The sequence below is a fragment of the Salvelinus fontinalis genome, chromosome 27, assembly GCF_029448725.1.
Source record: "Salvelinus fontinalis isolate EN_2023a chromosome 27, ASM2944872v1, whole genome shotgun sequence".
In the NCBI taxonomy this organism is placed as follows: domain Eukaryota; kingdom Metazoa; phylum Chordata; class Actinopteri; order Salmoniformes; family Salmonidae; genus Salvelinus; species Salvelinus fontinalis.
The window spans coordinates 6355772-6371311 of record NC_074691.1 but is presented as its reverse complement, the minus strand read 5'-3'; the positions used below and the strand labels follow the sequence as shown (position 1 = coordinate 6371311).

Here is a 15540-nt window from a genome sequence, read left to right as displayed (position 1 = left end):
GCACCTGAGCTCAATTCTGAGTCTCATAGCAAAGGGTCTGAGTACTTATCTGTTTTTTAGTATTAATACATTTGCAAAAATGTCTAAACCTGTTTTTGCTCTGTCATTATGGGGTATTGTGTGTAGATTGATGATTTAAAAAAGGCTGTAACGTAACAAAATGTGGAAAAAGTCAAGGGGTCAGAATATTTTCTGAATGCAGTGTATATTGTGATTTATTATGATTCTATATGTATTGCAATTTGCTAATGCTATTTATTTTTTATAAAAAAATAAACATTTTTTATTAAAAAAAAAAAATAATAATTTGATGTTCAAAACATATTGATCACTATATGTCTGCTGCAGAGAGACAAAAAAGAGAATGGAAAATGTGTTTTGATCAGTCATGGAAACAAGTGTTCTAAAAATGTTGGCTCACTATTTAAAAATACGATAAAAATACCAGACTTTTGGAGCAAGTACAGCTGACTAGTGCTAGCTAACGCTACTAAGAAATAATAAATAATAATAATATACAGTACCAGTCAAAAGTTTGGACACACCTACTCATTCAAGGGGTGTCTTTATTTTTCACTATTTTCCACTATTTTCTACATTGTAGAATTATAAAGACATCAAAACTAAGTAACACATATGGAATAATTGAGTAACCAAAAAAGTGTTAAACAAATAAAAATATATTGTATATTTCAGATTCTTCAAAGTAGCCACCCTTTGCATTGATGACAGCTTTGCACACTCTTGGCATTCTCTCAACCAGCTTCATGAGGTAGTCACCTGGAATGCATTTCAATTAATAGGCATGCCTTGTTAATTTGTGGAATTTCTTTCCTTCTTAATGTTTTTGAGCCAATCAGTTGTGTTGTGACAAGGTAGGGGTGGTATACAGAAGATAGCCTTATTTGGTAAAAGACCAAATATATATATATTTTTAAAGTCCATATTATGGCAAAGAACAGCTCAAATAAGGAAAGAGAAATAACAGTCCATCATTACTTTAAGACATGAAGGTCAGTCAATACGGAACATTTCAAGAACTTTGAGAGGAGACTGCGTGAATCGGGCCTTCATGGTCGAATTGCTGCAAAGAAACCACTACTAAAGGACACCAGTAAGACTTGCTTTGGCCAAAACCTGAGCAATGGATATTAGACTGTCCTTGGTCTGATGAGTCCAAATTTGTGGTTCCAACCGCTGTGTCTTTGTGAGACGCAGAGTAGGTGAACGGATGATCTCCACATGTGTGGTTCCCACCATGAACCATGGAGGAGGTGTGGGGGTGCTTTGCTGGTGCCACTGTCTGTCACTTATTTAGAATTCAAGGCACACTTAACCAGCATGGCTACTGCCTTCTGCAGCGATACACCATCCCATCTGGTTTGCGATTAGTGGGACTATCATTTGTTTTTCAACCTCCAGGCTATGTAAGGGCTATTTGACCAAGAAGGAGAGTGATGGAGTGCTGCATCAGATGACCTGGTTTCCACAGTCACCCAACCTCAAACCAATTGAGATGGTTTGGGAGGAGTTGGACTGCAGAGTGAAGGAAAAGCAGCCAACAAGTGCTCAGCATATGTGGGAACTCCTTCAAGACTGTTGGAAAAGCTGGTTGAGGGAATGACAAGAGTGTACAAAGCTAGTAAATAACCCCCCCCCCCCCTAAATATATATATAATTTTTTATTCTATAAATTAGAAAATATTTGACAACACTGTTTGTAAGCTTTCAAATGATATCAAACTCAAACTCCGTTTATCTTTTTCTGAGATAAAGACATGGATGTCTAATGGTAGGGTGGGGTTTGAAAAATAGGTCAACTTTGAGCACCTCGATCTCCTAAATATTTTGGCATTCAGGTCCATTAAGTCACTTTCTGACCACTCTACCATGAGCAAACATATTTGGAAGGTTTCATTCAAATCTAAATGAGTGCAGTCAGAAAGTGATTGAATTCATATGGAACGACCCAGAGCCATGAACAAAGACTGGAAGACAATCAGCCCTGGTCAAATAATACGGCTGTCAGCTTGCTCTTAGAACAACCCTGCCCCTTAGAACAACCCCAAATGACACCGTTTTCCCTTTTTATAGTTCAACATTTTTTTACCAGGGCTTCCAGGGATCGACCCCACCTGTCAGCCAGCCAGCAAGGACAGTCCAGACTCCAGCTCTGGAGAGAGACCGGGGCAAGGCTTTACCGCCACAGGACCGTCTTAAAGGGCCTAGGAACTTAAAGCTAAGAGGCCCCCACTTGGTATGCAGGTTCAACAAAGGGCGAGCTGGGAGTGACAATTGATCACTTTAATTTAAGACATTCGTAAAACTACTTCGTGGCTCTCCAGAAACTGACCACAAAATCAACCATGCAGAAGCTTTTTATTTGATTTGAATGGCTCCCCGTGATGATCATCAGACACTTCTGCCTTTCTCTCTTTGCAAAGCTTTGAGGAGGTTATGTCTTTTGGCTTCTCATTTGCTCTCACAATGGACTTCCCTGATTTATCATCAAGGAGGTCCTCTCTTCTTCAGTCTCTGCATTCATTTCTCCACTTCAGCAGGGGTGGCCAGAGTTTAACCTCCTTAGGGATGGATTGCAAGAATGGGCTCATCAAACACACAGCCTGAATAGCTTTGGATTTTCATCTGACATGGCGATAATGGCTGGCTCCCAAATGGAACCCTATTATTCCCTATATAGTGCACGTCTTTTAATGGGCCCTGGTCAAAAGTAGTGTACTATATAGGGAATTGGTTGCCATTTGGGATGCACACAATATGAATCAGTGGGTTTTTATTACTAGTCAATTTTTATAAAGCTCTTTCCCTTATGTTTAAAAATAAAAAATATGTGGACAAAATACTGTGCCTGAGCTTGTGGTTGAATTAAGTCATTGAGTTTTTAGTCATTTCGGTATTTAGGGACAGATTGGGGGGAGTACAATAGTCTAACGCTATGCTAATGGCTGTGCTGTGAATCTTTTTGTGTGTGTGTGTGAGACCTAGTAAAGATTTTAAGTGTGTGTGTGCTCATATAACAATATGCGGTACTTGTACATGGATAGATTTTACAATACAATCACAAGCTCTTTAATGTGGAAAACCTACTGTACACACTCCACACTATTGTCCCTAGCCCCGCACTGTAGCTCTTGCATTGTCCTTGTGTATGCCTGAGCCGTGCTAAACACAAGCTGTCCAAACAGAGCAGAGGAGATGAGGGCTTTGAAGGCTTTCTCCCTCCCTGCTGGCAGAGAGGAGGCCAGCTGCGCCCAGAATATCACCCTATTCCCTATTGAGTACGCTACTTTTGATCAGAACCCTATGGTCCCTAGTGGAAAGTAATGTACTATATGTAATAGAGTGCCATTTGGGACGCACCCCAGGGCGCCACAACCCAGGGCGCCACAACCAAAACAGAACACGGCAGCAATTTGAGGCGAGCTGGATGAAATACAATCGGGAATGTTCATTTATTATTTCCTATTCACTCCCTTCCCTCTCTGCCTAACTTTGTTTCAGAAGTTAAAGGTGGCAGCAGGCTGAAGAGGGGGGAGAAGGAATGCAACTATAGCTTGATTCAACCGCAAAAATAAGACCATAAGCGTCCTCATTTTCATAGGGTGTTTTCCCTTCATCTAGTATCTGATAAAAACCTGTGCTGTGTGTTGATGGTGTATCGTTTAGGGTTCTTCCTCTCCATTTTTTTCACAGCGTTCGTGTCCCGCTGTGTTTTTGAGCACAGCTTGGCAGCAGATGGCTGCTTACATAAAAACGCCTGGAGAATCAACTGACTTAGCCTATTGAACATGACGGTTTCTCCTCCTGACTAGCTTCTGACCCCGTTAGTTTGTCTCCTTGTGGTGCGACAACATCTTAGCATAATGAACCCTTTAATAAAAGATGGAGAGAGCGAGGGAGAGGGAGCGCGTCATTATATCATCTACAAACACCATTGATATGTTGCCCTAAACTGCAGAGAGAACTCGCTTGGGAGTGTAGCCGTTAGCGATGATGCTAATGAAAACAGTCTTCTGGTAGATGGAAAGGCTTTCCCTAAAACTTTCTGAATGTAAATATTAACTGCAAAGTAGCCTGTGCTTACCTGGTATGATTATTTTAATCAATCCAGTGGGTATTTGTTTTGCAAACTCTAACATCACATGTGCGCTACAAAAACACAGCAGCCTCTTGCTAGGTGCGCACTGGAATTAAAGTGTAACTAGGCTACACCCCAAAAAAAACACATTTCTACATTTTCCCAGACCTCAAAAGTGGTTCCCTGATGTGGCATTGTTGTGGACGTATAACGTACAATTTCTGTAATTTGTTTAGCGTTTGAGCGAAAACCTGGAAAAACAAAACGGAGATAACAGAATCTAGGGAAAAAACTGAATCAGGCAAAAAAGAAAACAGATTTCAAAGGGCCCTACATTAAGGGATGGAGCCATGTGCAGTGCCCTACTGTATGGGCAACGATACACAAATTATTATTTCGTGACTTGTCCCGCATTACCTATTTAGTATCTGATTTCAACAAATATTAGACTGTTTTCTGCAGTGTACAGTACCAGTCAAAAGTTTGGACACATCTACTCATTCAAGGTTCTTTATTTTTACTATTTTCTACATTGTAGAATAATAGTGAAGACATCAAAACTATGAAATAACACGTGGAATTATGTAGTAACCAAATAAGTGTTAAACAAATCAAAAAAATATTGTATAGTTGAGATGCTTCAAATTAGCCACCCTTTACCTTGATGACAGCTTTGCACACACTTGCCATTCTCTCAACCAGCTTCATGAGGTAGTCACCTGGAATGCATTTCAATTAACAGGTGTGCCTTGTTAAAAGTTGATTTGTGGAATTTCTTTCCTTCTTAATGTGTTTGAGCCAATCAGTTGTGTTGTGACAAGGTAGGTGGGGTATACAGAAGATAGCCCTATTTGGTAAAAGACCAAGTCCATATTATGGCAAGAACATCTCAAATAAGCATCATTTCTTTAAAACATGAAGGGCAGTCAATACAGAACATTTCAAGAACTTTGAAAGTTTTTCAAGTTGTTGGGTTCTGAGAATATGAAAATATACTTATTCATGTCACTGATGGAGTGCGAAGGTTAAGGGTCTACACCAGAAGTTAAGGGTTATAGGAGGAAGATATATAGGTGGTGCAACTAAGCTTGGAACGTGTTGAGTGCAGGGAAGCGATTACATGTGGCAGGCATTGATAAGGAGAGACGGGTGGAGATCTTAGAAGCTAACAATGTCACTGAGGGAGAGAGGGTCATGTATAACGTTTACATGATGTCAGGATATGTTATTGTTAGCCATCAGGGATCCTCTGGGAGGAGAAGAGACACAGTCTGGTATCAATAACCATGACAGCCTTGAGTTGGGGAGGAGTGAGCACTTTGGGGTAGGGGTCAGGTTAGATGAAGTGAGGAAGAACCGATATCACTAAGGTTCTGTCTAGCTACAGAGATGCGTTGGCTAGGAGAAAGGGTTAAATATCAGTGCTTGTGTGAAATGTTTTATTTTGTTGTCTGAATTACAGCTGTAGCGACCCAGAAGACATTGAGGTCATCCATATTCCATTCCCACGGGGGGCCAGTACAAAAAAAGTACAAAAAACTATGAATGTATGTACTTGTAAGTCGCTCTGGATAAGAGCGTCTGCAAAATGACAAATGTAATGTAATGTTTGGGAAGAATTCAACTTGGTTATTTACTCAAAATTAGAACCTAACAAAGTGCCGTCGCAAAACCGTTTTGATGCCAGAGTTCTGGAAGGAAAGATCACAGAAATCCCATGAAGAAGAAATTGAGGTCATCCATATCCCATGAAGAAGACATTGAGGTCATCCATATCCCATGAAGAAGACATTGAGGTCATCCATATCCCATGAAGAAGACATTGAGGTCATCCATATCCCATGAAGAAGACATTGAGGTCATCCATATCCCATGAAGAAGACATTGAGGTCATCCATATCCCATGAAGAAGACATTGAGGTCATCCATATCCCATGAAGATGACATTGAGGTCATCCATATCCCATGAAGAAGACATTGAGGTCATCCATATCCCATGAAGAAGACATTGAGGCCATCCATATCATTTGACAGCCATTCTGTAGTGGTACAGTATACTTTGAGTTGTTAAGTGTGGTTTGCATGGATTATGCATGGGGCTGTGTGACACTCTCTCTCTCTCTATCAGTGGAATCAGAAAGAGGAATGAGGAGGTTTGGTTTAACGTCACTGACAATTCCTGTGTGAGAGTGCATGCGTGCGTGTGAGCGTGTTGTGTGAGCGTGTGTGCGTTTGTGAGCGTGCTTGCGCGTGTGTGAGCCTGCTTGCGCGTGTGTGAGCCTGCTTGCGCGTGTGTGAGCCTGCTTGCGCGTGTGTGAGCGTGCATGCGCGTGTGTGAGCGTGCTTGCGCGTGTGTGTGTGAGCGTGTGTGTGTGAGCGTGCTTGTGAGCGAGCGTGCTTGTGCGTGCGTGCTTGTGAGCGAGCATGTGTGTGAGCGAGCGTGCTTGTGCGTGTGTGCACGAGCGTGCTTGTTTGTGTGTGTGTGAGGGTGCTTGTTTGTGTGAGCGTGTTTGAGCGTGTGAGTGAGGGTGCTTGTGTGTGTGAGCGTGTGTGAGTGAGGGTGTGTGTGAGCGTGTTTGAGCGTGTGAGTGAGCGTGCTTGTTTGTGTGAGCGTGTTTGAGCGTGAGAGTGCTTGTGAGCCGGCGTGTATCTGTGTGAGCGTGCGTGTTCATTCGGGTGTGTGTGAGAGCGCGTGTGTGAGTGCGTGTGTGATTGTGCTTGTGAGCGTGCGTGTTCCTCTACCACATTGCCCTCCAGTTCTATAGCCACCTCTTCATGGGCAAGTGGTCTCTCTTACTGAATATGGAATCATTTTACTGGAGGTGTTGCTTGATGTTAATGGCACAATGCTTTGGGATGGTTCTAAAGGGCTGCATAGGGCTCTGGCCTAAAGTAGGGCACTGAGGGGAATAGGGTGGACATCACAAAGGAGGACAGAGCTGTAGCTACTCAGTGTCGTGCAGATTGTGTCAGCTTCCTGTTACGTAAACACCACATGACCACTTTTCCCCACTCGGTCGGAAGCGAAACAGTGGTTATGTCCCAAATGACACCCTATTCACTATATAGTGCACGAGGACTCCGGTCAATAGTAGTGCACTATGTAGGGAATAGGGTGCCATTTGTGCTGCAGACACAGTGAATCACTGGGATTAGATTTGTGTGACGGTCTTTGTGGTAACCATCGACACAGTGCAGAGACATAAGTCTGTATGCAGACTGCTGATGCACATCTTGCCAGCCTCGTTAGAGAGGTACAACCAGCAGCACCCACACAGAGAACACCGAAACAAGGCAGAGGGAGAAGTAACGGAGAAAGAGTATGAGGCACATGGAGGCCAGAGTGGACAGACGATAGGAAGCCAAAAATGGTCTGAAAGGCAAAGGGGGAAACGTGTAGTCATGGTTGACTTTGTCATTAACCCCTTACACTTCTGGAAATTGGCCTATATGGATATGGCCAAATTTGAAGTATTTCTAACAGAAAAACTATAAAAAGCATGTTCATGACTATGTCTTTGATATCATTGATCATAGCTGAAAAAAACGTTTGGTATTATGGATTAACATCCTCTGCCTTATCATGGATGGACAGCTACCTATTAAATAGAACAGAGGGTTTTCTTTAATGGAAGCCTCTAACCCGTCGCAAGTCCCACTGGTTGTTGCTTATTTATAAAACCCACTTAGACCTCACTCCCCCCTATCGGAGATATCTCCTGCAGCCCTCATCTTCCACATACAACACCCCAAAGCACACACATCCCTGTGTCGCTCGTCTTTTCAGTTCGCTGCAGCTAGCGACTGGAACGAGCCGCAACAAACACTCAAACTGGACAGTTTTGTCTCCATCTCTTCATTCAAAGACTCATGGGGACACTCTTACTGAGTGGCGGCTTTGCGTGATGTATTGTTGTCTCTTCTTGCCCTTTGTGCTGTTGTCTGTGCCCAATAATGTTTGTACTATGTTTTTGTGCTGCTGCCATGTTGTGTTGCTACCATGCTGATGTCATGTTGTGTTGCTACCATGCTGTGTTGTAATGTGTTGCTGCCATATTATGTTTTCGTCTTAGGTCTCTGTTTATTTAGTGTTGTCTCTCTTGACGTGATGTGTGTTTTGTCCTATATTTTTATTTAATTTATTTTTAATCCCAGCCCCCATCCCCGCAGGAGGCCTTTTGCCTTTTTGTAGGCCGTCATTGTAAATAAGAATTTGTTCTTAACTGACTTGCTTAGTTAATTTGCATATTTTTTAATATTTTTTATTTAAGGTGAGTGTGGTGTATCGCAGGGCAGCCGACTTGGACCATTATTGTTTTCTGTGTTTACTAATGACCTTCCACTGTCCTTACATAAAGCCTGAGTAACCTTGTACGCTGACGAATCCACAGTATACACTTTGGCTGCAACATTACAATAAATAACTGACACATTTAACATAGAGTTCCAGTCAGTTTTTAGAATGGGTAACTAGCAAAAGACTAGTGCTAAATATCTCAAACTAAAAGCATAATTTTTGGGACAAATCGTTTGCTCAACCCTAAACCTCATCTGGATCTATACTGAACAAAAATATAAACTCAACATGCAACAATTTCAAAGATTTTGCTTCGTTATAGTTCATATTTATCAATTTATCTATGGTTTTCACATGACTGGGAATACAGATATGCATTTGTTGGTCACAGATAATATTTTAAAAAGGTAGGAGCGTAGATCAGAGAACCAGTCTGTATCTGGTGTGACCACCATCATGCAGCGCGACACACATTGATCAGGCTGTTGATTGTGGCCTGTGGAACGTTGTCCCACTCCTCCTCAGCGGCTGTGCGAAGTTGCTGGATATTGGCGGGAACTGGAACACACTGTCGTAAACGTCGATCCAGAGCATCCTAAACTTGCTCAATGCGTGACATGTCTGGTGAGTGTGCAGGCTGTGGAAGAACTGGGACATTTTCAGCTTCCAGGAATTGTGTATAGATCCTTGCGCCGTGCGTTATCATGCTGAAACATGAGATGACGGCGGCACGACAGTTGGCCTCAGGATCTCGTCACGGTATCTCTGTGCATTCAAATGACCATTCATAAAATGTTTGCTGTCTGTAGCTTATGCCTGCCCATACCTTAACTCTTCCGCCAGCATGTGGCACACGTTCCCATCGTTGACCATGGCAAACCGCTCTCCCACACGATGCCATACACGGGGTCTGCGGTTGTGAGGCCGGTTGATCGTACTGCCAAATTGTATTATGTATGTGATGCGTGGTTGGGATACGACTGTGATATGTGGTTGTCTCGACTGTTTATCATAAGATGAATGCAGTAGCTGTGGGTCGCTCTGGATGGGGGAGTCTGCTGAATGGCTGAATTCAAATGTAAATGTAGTGCATTCGGATGGGATTCAGACCGCTTTACTTTTTCCACATTTTGTTACGATATAGTCTTATTCTAAAATTGATTGAATAAATGCTTTCCCTCATCAATCTACACACACTACCCCATAATGACAAAGCGAAAACATGTTTTTAGATATTTTTTTGCTAATAAAAAAACAGCTTATTTACATAGGTATTCAGACCCTTTGCTATGAGACTCGATTGGAGTCCCCTTATGGTAAATTCAATTGATTTGGTTGGAAAGGCACACACCTGTGTCTATAAGGTCCCACAGTTGACAGTGCATGTCAGAGTAAAAACCAAGCCATAAGGTTGAAGGAATTGTCCGTAGAGCTCCGAGACAGGATCTGGGGAAGGGTACCAAAAAATGTCTGCAGCATTGAAGGTCCCCAAGAACAGTGGCCTCCATCATTCTTAAATGAAAGAAGTTTGGACCCACCAAGACTCGTCCTAGAGCTGGCCCCCGGGCCAAACTGAGCTCCAGAGCGCTCAGGACCTCAGACTTGGGTGACGGTTCACCTTCCAACAGGACAACGACCCTAAGCACACAGCCAAGACAACACAGAAGTGGCTTAAGGACAAGTCTCTGAATGTCCTTGAGTGGCCCAGCCAGAGCCCAGACTTTAAACTGATTGAACATCTGTGGAGACCTGAAAATAGCTGTGCAGCGACGATCCCCATCCAACCTGACAGAGCTTGACAGGATCTGCAGAGAAGAATGGGAGAAACTCCCCAAATACAGGTGTGCCAAGCTTGTAGCGTCATACCTAAGAAGTAGGCTGTAATCGCTGCCAGGGGTGCTTCAACAAAGTACTGAGTAAAGGGTCCGAATACTATAATTTATATATATAAATACATTTGCCCCCCCAATTTTTTTTTTGCTTTGTCATTATGGGGTATTGTATGTAGATTGATGAGGGAAATAAAATAATAATTTCATCCATTTTAGAATAAGGCTGTAACGTAACAAAATGTGGAAAAAGTCAAGGGGTCTGAATACTCTCCAAATGCACTGTGTATTTATGTATGTTATGTTTTATTTGTTTCTTGTTTGGACCCCAGGAAGAATAGCAGCTGTCTTGGCAGTAGCTAATTGGGATCCTAATACACACACACAAACACACACACACAAATGGCAGAAATTGAAAGAGAACACTTTAGAGATTATGGGGACATTTATCAGACCCAAGGTGAGGATACAACACTTCACCTGACAAAAGACTGAATCTAAACATTACACTGTTGCAGACCTGGGATAGCTATAGTTTTAACCATGCTTTGTGGTAAGTAACTATTTCACCCAGGGGAACAAATAGTTATTTTGGAGGTGACTACAACTATTCAAATACAGATCTTAGAAAGTGACTACATTTCAAAACTATTTGAATACAGATTTTGCCCCAGGTGTGCATAACCAGGTCAAACCAATTAACCAATTATATTTTGTACATATAAGTATAAATAAGTTGTGACACTCAACTACTGCATGACTCAACATACCACTGAAAAAGGTTGCTGAGTTATTCAAAGCCGTTTGCAGACATTGAAAGCAGCATGTTGGATGCTTTGCAAAGAAAACTTTGTCCATCTGAGGGTAAGTGTTCATCTTTCATACACTCACTATACCATCATTTTAAAGGGATAGTTTACTCAGAATACAAACTAACATGATTTTCCACCTACCTTGGCAGTAGTTGATTCAAGAAGTTTCCTTTCGACACTTAAAGCCCTATTTTGTTACTGTTAGCATTCTCAGTAACGCGTAACATTAAACTGTTCTTGTGCCTGTGTAGTAATGGGGCGGCAGGTAGCCTATTGGTTAGAGCGTTGGGCCAGTTACCAAAAGGTTGCTGGGTCGAATCCCCGAGCTGACAAGGTAAAAATATGTCATTCTGCCCCTGAACAAGGCAGTTAACCCACTGTTCCCCAGTAGGCCGTCATTTGTAAATAAGAATTTGTTCTTAACTAACTTGCCTAGTTAAATAAAGGTTAAATATTTTTTTAAATAATAAAACACTGATTTTGGAGAAACATTTTATGAGCATGTTGTTACTTCAATACTTCGATAATTGCATTTTAATTGCATAGGAATTTGCTGAGTTTTTGTAACTATTGTACACGAGTGGTGACTGTTCCTTATTTCACTTACGTAATAACTCCATTATTATGCAATGCTAAAGCAATTTCCAAAGTCCTATGTAACAATATTGCTATCATACTACACATGTATAAGAACTTTGTCAAGTGTTGCTGTGTTATGTCTCACTCATATGAACATATATTTGTTAGTCATTTTGAAGCTGCAAAGGTGGTCTACTCTAATGTTCAGGTGATTCCATGCCCCTCATGTATTTAATTCTAGGCTGTAGGCTACATTAAGATTCATATCCAAGAGCCTTCCAAACCATGTGCTTTATGATAATATATTCAGACTAATTCAACTAACTTTTGTAGTTTTTGGTTCTTCGTCAAATATTTGTTTTCAAAATAACTTACATAGATTCAAATACCTTCCAATATGATTTGGTTTTCTGGAGAGAAGAGAAACAATTACAAGGGTTTGAGTAAGAGGTCCACCTGGCGTCTCCAAGTGGCCACACAACTCTTCAAACTGTGCACAGTTCCGAAGTAATTTCAATCCCCTTTTTTTGACTGGAGGAAAGAGCCTTCAATATAACGCCTCGACCACACCTACAGCGTCGTTGCATTGCGGCACACCAGAAGTACATTCATTTCCAATGGAACGCCGCGTTTGTTTTGCAGCGTTGCAGAGGCAGTTGCAGTGCGTTCTGTGTGACGCATACGTTGGATTTATCCGACATATGCGTCAAACTTTATGCGCGGACCGCTTGACAGTTGAACTTTCTGTTGCACACGTAGCCAGATGACGCTGCGTACTGTTTTACGCGACGACGCTGTAGGTGTGATCAAGGTGTAATGTGCTTTGTTTAGCTCTCCTAGCTTTGCCATTGACGAACTGAATCAAGCACACTTGTCGTTTTTTTGGTTTGGAACACAGCCCCGTGTCCCCACCATCACACAATTACTGTTATTTTACGCAATCCAAAAAGGTCCATTTTTATAAGTCGCAATCAGAGTCAGGTGGGGATCATTTTAAAGCTTATTCTCTTGCTAACATTGCTAGCTAAGTTATGAAATACGATCTTACAGTTTCGAAAGGCACTTCAGACAAACATAGAAAGGTTGGTGCTCATAGTCATTTTGTCGTGAGAGCATTCTTCACAATATGACAAACAGGCTCATTCTGTTCAGGACAACCCAGGGTATAACATATGTCATCCTTGTGACTGTAACATAGCGATCATAAATGTTGATACTGTACATGACGTGTGAAGTGCATATTTGGACTCACGGGTGTGTGGTTTGCTATAATCGGTATTAGGATCCTGAGCGTCTCATCTTTCCGAACACATCGACACGATCTCTCAACTTATAGCATTTCCCTCATTCAGAGAACAACAAATGTGCAAGAGTAGCCCAATTTGTGGGAGGGATGGGGGCATCTTGTCGCACACAGGACTCAAGTTCATAACGGCTGTCAGTCAAAACCCATACAGCGCTGTAAAGCAGAGAACCTGAGCTCTGACGTCATGTATAGCATGTTACTGTACAGGCACTGCGTTCCAATGTAGGTTCTTATCAATGCAAAATCTGCCATTTCCAACTTGTGTACAGGATGATTGGGGCTGTGTGTGGGAAGGGCTAACCTAATACGAGTATGATTCTCTTATCAGTGCCTATGGTAGAGGTTCATACTAAAATCACACATGATGGCGTGAAACAATTTTTTAGGCTAGTGTCTGAGTCTGAATGATGAAGTAAGCTTTGCAGAAAACTGAGGTGATAAATCATTTAAAGGGGCAGTGCAGTAAAACTAGATTTTCTTGTGTTTTATATATTTCCACACTGAGATTGGAATAATATTGTGAAAATTATGATAATACAATTTTAGTGTAAGAGCTGTTTGAAAAGTGCCTGAAATTTCAGCTTGTTTGTCTGGATGGAATTTTTGGACCACCTGGTGACATCACCAAGCCGTATGTTAATAGACCAATAAAGACAATAACAGCTAGTTTTCAGGTTACTCATCTCTCCCCTTACGTTCCTACAATTAGCCCCTCTCTCACCACTCCCAGACAGTCCGAGCAAAATTATTTCTTGCGAAATTAAATTTTTCTAAGAAGCAATTTCTTTCCTCCTTTTTGACCATTTAAATTTAAAACAGAAATGTACTTTATTGTTACAAAGAAATTATTTGATATTGAGATAACGGCTGCATTGGACCTTTGTAAATCAGGACTAATATGTCTAATATGGTATTTGAAAGCATGTTCCTCCCTACCTGTATCACTGCCTCGCCGTTTGGCACAGGCCTTTCTGTTATTTGGTTGAGAGGAATGCCCCAGACTCTCGTTGTCTTTGATAGGCAGCAGATCGACTCACCCTGGCATGGGGCGAGTTGACAGATGTGCTGTCCTTAAACCAGGGCCAGCCTCTCTGTTTGTGTCCCAAATTGTACCCTATTCCCATAGTGCACGGTAAAAAGTAGTGCACTATATAGGGAATAGGGTGCCATTAGGACCAATGGCAGACGGGAAGGGTAGCAGAGCTACAGATGAGGGGATTGACTTTCAGAGGGGTGATGATGCCCTGGGGCAGAGGGTGCGGGCTGTCTGACCCTGAGCTGGACCGCCTCCCACTATAGTGACATTTGACCCGAGAGAGAGGGAGAGCATGGGTTGTCCCCTCTTGCATCCCTGCCAGCTCATCAGTATTCAACTCACACCGCCCAAAGAGCTCTGCTTAAGTGTGTGTGTGTGTGTGTGTGTGTGTGTTTGAGCTCGTGTCCCTATGGGTGTGTGAGGCCCCTTAGCTCTGTTCAGTCCAGACTCAAGCGCTGTGTTACTGTGGCTCCACTTGGCTCTTGGCATTATGGCATATGCTAACAGAACAGCAGTTTTATCTGGGTCACAGGGCATCCTGGGTAGCCCAGCGCTACCGGCCATGCCCTTGCTTTGGATGCGTCCCAAATGGCACCCGTTTGCATTTATTTCACAACTTTTGCCCAGAGACCAGAGTAGTGCACTAAAATAGGGAATAGTGTGCCATTTGGGACGCAGCCTTTGAGTCACACCTCATTCTGCTTCCTGTCATTTAGCCAACATTCTCCCCCCTTATCCTTGTGTGGTAGCCTGGTTAAACCTGACTGAGAGCTGCACTCACCAAGTGAAACAATGTTCAGTCTGTTTAAAATTGTTTGTGTGGTGTATTTTGACAGTCCTGAAATGACGACAGAGGGGATACAGATGGGTTGGAGAATCAGATTGAAGGATCAGAGTGGGGAATTGAACCCCGGTCTCCAGTGGTGTGAGGAGTGTACATGAGTCGTAGCCAGGAGTGTCAAACGCACTTCCTATGAAACGAATGGGTTGGTACTAAGTGCAGCTCAATGCACACAGCACTAAATGCTTTACCACTCTAGCTATCTGGCCATTGTAGCTAGTAACATTACAATTCAATCAATGGATTTGTTTCCATGAAGTAGCTGCCTTTTTAGTTGGCTGCGCAAAGACAGTACAGGATGAAGGCAGACACTGCTTCTCCAGTAAGATATCCCCGATCACACTTATAGGCGAAGTTATGGTGACGTTGACTAGCTAAGCTCATGCGCAGAAACACGTCATTGGGGGTTAACGATCATCTCTCGCCGAACTGTGCAGGCCGGAAAAAATCAAAGGCACTCCTTTGATATAAAGTAGTGGATTGATTGAATCTGCTGTAAGCAAGATGCTTAATCTTGCAAGGTAGCCACTGCCTGAGTCCAAAATGGAACTTTTGCCCGTTCCCTATAGTACACGACCTTTGCCCAGGGCCCAGTGATCTATGGAGAATCGGGCTACCATTTGGGGCATTTACAATTTTAGTAATTTAGCAGATGGTCTTATCAAGAGCGACTTACAGTAGTGAGTGCATACATCTTCATATCCTATGGGAATCGAACCCACAAACCTGGCGTTGAAAGCG

The 15540-nt window shown here is 42.4% G+C and overlaps 1 protein-coding gene across 1 annotated transcript in view; it reads left to right on the top strand.

Annotated features, from left to right (window-relative positions):
* Positions 1–15540, top strand: part of mboat2b (membrane bound O-acyltransferase domain containing 2b) — a 62020-nt gene that overhangs the window by 23184 nt on the left and 23296 nt on the right. The gene's annotated exons all lie outside the window — the stretch shown is intronic.